Raw genomic sequence first — 6,000 nt, forward strand, 5'->3', positions numbered from 1 at the left:
GTCGGAGGCTATTAGGGAAATTGTGTCTGAATCGAAAGTCCTTTGGGCGATGAGAAGTTTTGTCTCCTTTAAGTCGCCAGGCCCTGATGATGTATCACCGGTTGTATTACAAGCTGTGTCTGACAGACTAATTCCCTGGCTTAGGGAGATTTACTATGTTTGTATCAGCATGTCTAATATAAAGCTGTGATATGGAGGGACACAGAGGTAATTTTAATTCCGAAAACAGGAAAACCTTTCCACCCGAAGGCGAAAGAGTCCTATTAGTCTGTCATCATTTATGCTGAAGACTCTTGACAGGTTGATAGAAACATATCATAGGGCAAAGATCCCTGGAGATGGCCTGTTGCGGCTGCAGCATGCATATAGTAATGGCAAATCCACTGAAACAGCCCTTCATGACCTAGTCGGCTATATAGAGAGTTATCCAGCTGTCAAGGAATGTACAATGATAGCTTTTCTTGAACATTGAAGGTGCTTTCAATAATGTAAAATCGACGTCAATCATGAAGGAGTTGGAGTTTCTAGGCATCAACTCTACCGTAAGATAGTTTATTAATAACTTACTTGCTAAAAGATGCATCGCGACAGGCTTGGGATCTGTGGATCTAAAAAGATGGGTCGGCAGAGGAACTCCTCAAGGAGGTGTAATGTCTCCTCTACTTTGCAACATAGACATTAACAATATATTATTGTCTCTGGAAGAAAAGAGCGTAAAAGTGGTCGCGTATGCTGATGACGTGCCTATTGAGGTTAGGGGAAAGTTTCCCAGCACTTTAAGAGACAGAAGTAGTTCTTTTTAGCAGGAGATACAAGTTGCCTATAGTGGCACCTGTCTCCTTGGTAGGGGAGAGTGTTCCATTTACAGTGCATTCACAGAGAATGCAAATCAAATCCAAATCAAATTGTAAAGGACAAGAAAGGCAACTCTTGCTCTATTCACCTGGAAGAGAGCCATAGGCAAAAGTTGTGGGTTGAGACCGTGGGCCATGTATTGGGTACATACTGCAGTTGTCATACCAATTATGTTATATGGTGTTGTGGTCTGGTGGACGGCGCTTTAACAGTCCACCTAATGCTCAATACTTGACCGGATCCAAAGGATGGCTTGTTTGTGCATCACAGCCGCGATGAGGACGACACCATCTGATGCGCTAAACTTAATGCTACATCTTATGCCTCTGGACATTGTTGGCTAGACAAATTGCAGCGACCACTGCCGTAAGGTTAAGGGAGCTTTCTCATTGGTCATGAGGTGGCTACGGACACTGTGTTTTCCTTGATACAATATCCAATGTTCCAGGCAGTGTGGATTACACCCTACCTCAACCGCTTTTTGATAAAAAGTACTGTCCCACTATTCCTCATAGAAACGATTGGAACTACGGTATACCTGGTAACAGCTGTCACTGGCTAAACCAGACCTCTCAGTCATTGTGTCGGTCATGACAGGTCACAGTCAAATCGGAAAACATGCTGACAGCTGTGAGGACATCGAAGAAGAAGGGACTATAGAACACCTTCTGTCTGTGGGTCCCGCACCAGAAGTCAGAAGGCTTTCCACTTTAGGCTCTCATTTCTTTGCGAACCTGTCTGATTTAAAGGATGCGAACATTCGCAGCGATCTGAATGGTTCAATGGTAGGGACTAGAAGGCATCTTCCGTCTTCTGTTCCTTTAGTATCACAATGGACGAAAACGTCTAAGTGAGTCTGATGGCAGACTGCCACTTAAGCCTAACCTTACCTACCCGTTCTTCAATGGCGCATTTTTTTACTAGTTTTTTGGATTCTATCCCACTGTGCAACGTCGCTCTGGACGCAGGGAGAGGCAGACGTTTTCCGGATATGCGATGTCCAAAGGGACAAACGGTTAGTACCCGGGGTTGCGTATCTCAAAACCATGCCTGCTTGTCGGAAAGCTCACAAGCTTGCAAAATTTGTGAGACCTGCTTCTCCAAATCGGTGTATAGCCCATATAGCTTCTATAGAAACTAATCTCCTGGATAGAGCGATGTTTCCCTCTGCGTGATATTGTAACATATATGCCTCCTTTGGTCGTTAATGGGTTAAAACTAACAGCAGAAAACAATTCGTTCAATACAGTCAAATGATTGGATTTGTAAACATATTATTAAGTAGTTCAACGTCAGCATTTGCTAGTTCATAATTCTTGCTGTTGTGGTTGCTGTTACCCGGGCACACCGCTCGTCCCTTAAACCCGCCAAAGTGCTATTCGAAATTGCTGTTGTTGTTGGTGCTAATGTTATTATAGAATGAAACCTATGTTCAGAAACCAATGAACAAAATGTAGTTTGGGTGCGTTTGCTTGTTGTGCAAATAAAAATGTATTAAATGTATTTAGCAACAACAGAAACAACAAAAGAGGTGAATGCAAAAAACAAAAACCAAACATTTAAATGTGAACACATATAATCGGCGTTGTTGTTCAACATTGTTTTTGCAAATTTCTCAAAACATGCGCGTAATTTGATATCTTAGGCTGTTTTTGCCCCTTCCTTTTTTATGCTTCTCCTTCTTCTCATATTGCTGCTCTGTGGTATGTTCCAATGTATGTATGTACGAACGTACATGCGACTTTGTCATTTAGATACGCTCTATTTGACAACTTGTGTACCTTTGGCCATATTTTTCATGTTTAATATCCTCCATGGGCGATGAAGATGGTTCATCTTGATGGGGGACCATAACTAGTCACCAAAAAATCAAATTTTCAATGGACCAGTGTATAAAACCGGCTTTTGTTTTTCTTTTTTCAGTTCTCAAAAAAATGGCTAAAATGTGGCTTATTTTCCAAAAAGTGGTATAGGTGAAGGTGTTCGTGAAGATAAATTCCGAATTTAACTAGCAGAGACACAAATCGCTTTGTTAACAGAGTGCGAGAGAGAGTAACAGAAGTATTAACAGACATCCACTGAGGGGTTAGCAGAGCTCTGTAAATACTTAACAAAACCAAAAAACAAGAGATATTAATAAAATTTCTTACTTTTTTTTATTAATTACTGCAAATATTTGTAAAACGAAAAATAAAACATACGAAATTTGGAGTATAATATCAATGCATTGAATGAAAAACGCAAAATGAAATATCTATTACCGTAGCACTGAGAAAAACCACAAATTATAAAAAAAATATTCTGGACAGGATTATGACCAATGGTACCGGAGGACATCTAAGAATTCTATAAGGTACAACCATACATCGTTGGAATGGTCACGACGTGTGCTTTCCTAAACATGTCCTTCTTTGAAAATCGAGCAGTTGGCTTTTTCAAAATCCTGTCTTTTTTAAAAAAATTCACGAAAAAAATCTGGACAGGATTATGGCCAATGCTCCTGGAGGACATCTAAGAATTCTACAAGGTACTACCATACATCGTTGGAAAGGTCACGATGTGTGCTTTCCAAAACATGTCCTTATGAAATTTAATTAATATCTCTTATTTTTTGGTTTTGTTAAGTATTTACAGAGCTCTGCTAACCCCTCAGTGGATCTCTGTTACTACTTATGTTACTCTCTCTCGCACTCTGTTAAAAAAGCGGTTTGTGTCTCTGCTAGTTAAATTCGGAATTTATCTTCACGCACATTATAGGTAAATAGATTTGGAACAGTCACTTAAATGAAAATTCAAATCAAATGTTGTCAAAATGTAAACAAAAATTTACATGAAATTCATCTAGGATAATCAAGTTATCTAGAAACATCACGTTTCATAGAATGTGTGTTGAAAAGCAAAAATTTCGAAATATCGGTATCAAGATTTCTGCGGATCTAATCTGAAATTGTGCACTTTTCAAATGTGACCCTTCTCTTGAAACGCGTGATCTCGGAGTTGGGTGGTGCGATTTTAGCGAAATTTTGTGTGCTCTCTTATAGTAAACTAAAATCAAGTAAAAATGCCGGGCCGAACTTTGGATGTGGTGGATATCCAAAATTCGGCCCGGCCTTTTATATATGAGGGTATATATGAAAACCACCTTTCGGCACAATCCGGTAAAAATTAGTTAACTTATGCACCCAAATTCGATACGGATATTGAGTGGGCTAATAAATATAAGCGACTGTTGAATTTTGTATTTCAACAAAATCGGATAATAAATAAAACTTTTATAGGCTTCAGACCCTAAATCGGCTCATCGGTCTATATGACAGCTATATCTAAATATAGTCCGATCCAAACCATATTTAGGACGGATGTAGGGAAAACTAAGACTACCCACGCTCTTATGGGCTTCAGACCCTTTATCGGCAGATCGGTCTATATTGCAGCTATATTTTAAATATAGTCCAGCGTGCACCAAAAAGATGTATGTGTGCCAAATTTCAGCTCAATATCTCAATTTGTGAAGGCTGTAGAGTGATTACAACAGACGGACGGACAGACACACGGATATCTTTAAATCGTCTTAGAATTTTACGACGATCCAAAATATATATACTTCGTAGCATCGGAAATTGATATTTCGGTGTGTTGCAAACGGAATGACTAAATGAATATACCCCCTATCCTGCGGTGATGGGTATAACAAGTAAGAGCGTGCTAAGTTCGGCCGGGCCGAATCTTATTTTCCCTCCACCATGGATCGCATTTGTCGAGTTCTTTGCGCGGTATCTCTTTTAGGGCAAACAGGGCTATATCTAGTTATAGTCCGACTCGGACCATAAATGAATTGAATGCTGAACATTGTAGAAGTCATTGCGTAATATTTCAGTCCATTCGGATAAGGATTGCGCCTTGTAGGGGCTCAAGAAGCAAAATCGGGAGATCGGTTTATATGAGAGCTGTATCAATCTATTAATCGATTCATACCATATTAGACACGTTTGTTACAGATAATGGAAAAAGCCGTTCTACAAAATTTCTGCCAAATCGGATGAGAATCAAGAATTCAAGATCCCAGATCGCTTTATATGGCAGCTATATCAGGTTATGTGCCTATTTGCGCCGTACTAAGCACAGTTATTGGAAGACATAACAAAACATCTCGTGCAAAATTTCAGCCAAATCGGATGACAATTGCGCCATCCAGCGGCTCAAGAAGTCAAGATCCAAGATCGGTTCATAATCAGCTATACCAGATTATGAACCGATTTGAATCATACAACAATCATAGTTGTTGCAAAACACCACGTGCAAAATTACAGCCAAATTGGATAAGAATTGCGCCCTCTAAAAGCTGAAGAAGTCAAGACCCCAGATCGGTTTATATGGCGGCTTTATCAAAACATGGATCGAATTGGTCCATTTAAAATCCCAACTGACCTACACTATTATGAAGTATTTGTGCAAAATTGTAAGCGCTTAGCTTTACTCATTCGAAAGTTAGCGAGCTTTCGACAGACAGACGGACGGACATCGCTAGATAAATATATATACTTTAGGGGGTCTAAGACGCATATTTAGAGGTGTTCCAAACAGAATGGCGAAATTAGTATACCCCCATCCTATGGTGGAGGGTATAACAAAAATTTTGTATCCAAATTTCGGACCTAGAGAGGCCGCCCCCAAAACCTACCAAATATATCTATAAACCAATCACGACAATAATGGACTTAAATTAAAGGTATTTGATATCCAATTATCGGACTAAGTGTATGGGGACCACCCCAACCCCTAAAACACCCCCAAATAAAAGGTATTTATGAGTAGAATACAAATCTGGTATCCAATTGTGGGACCAAGTTTCTGGGGGTCCACCCCTCTGAAAACACCTCCCAGACAGGAATTATTTACTGACTATGGCAATATGGAGTTCAAATAGAAGATATTTGAGTGTAGAGTACGAATTTGATGTCCAAATGTGAGACCAAGTGTTTGGGACCAAAGGAGGAGATCTACCCCTTCCCCAAAACATACCACAAAAAACAACTATTTTCTGACCATCGTAATATGGGCCTTAAATAAAGGTATTTGGGACTAGAATACGAATCTGATATCCAAATGTAACACTATATTTTTGGCGCACCGCCCCTTCCCCAA

The sequence above is a fragment of the Stomoxys calcitrans genome, chromosome 1 (genome assembly GCF_963082655.1).
Source record: "Stomoxys calcitrans chromosome 1, idStoCalc2.1, whole genome shotgun sequence".
NCBI lineage: Eukaryota > Metazoa > Arthropoda > Insecta > Diptera > Muscidae > Stomoxys > Stomoxys calcitrans.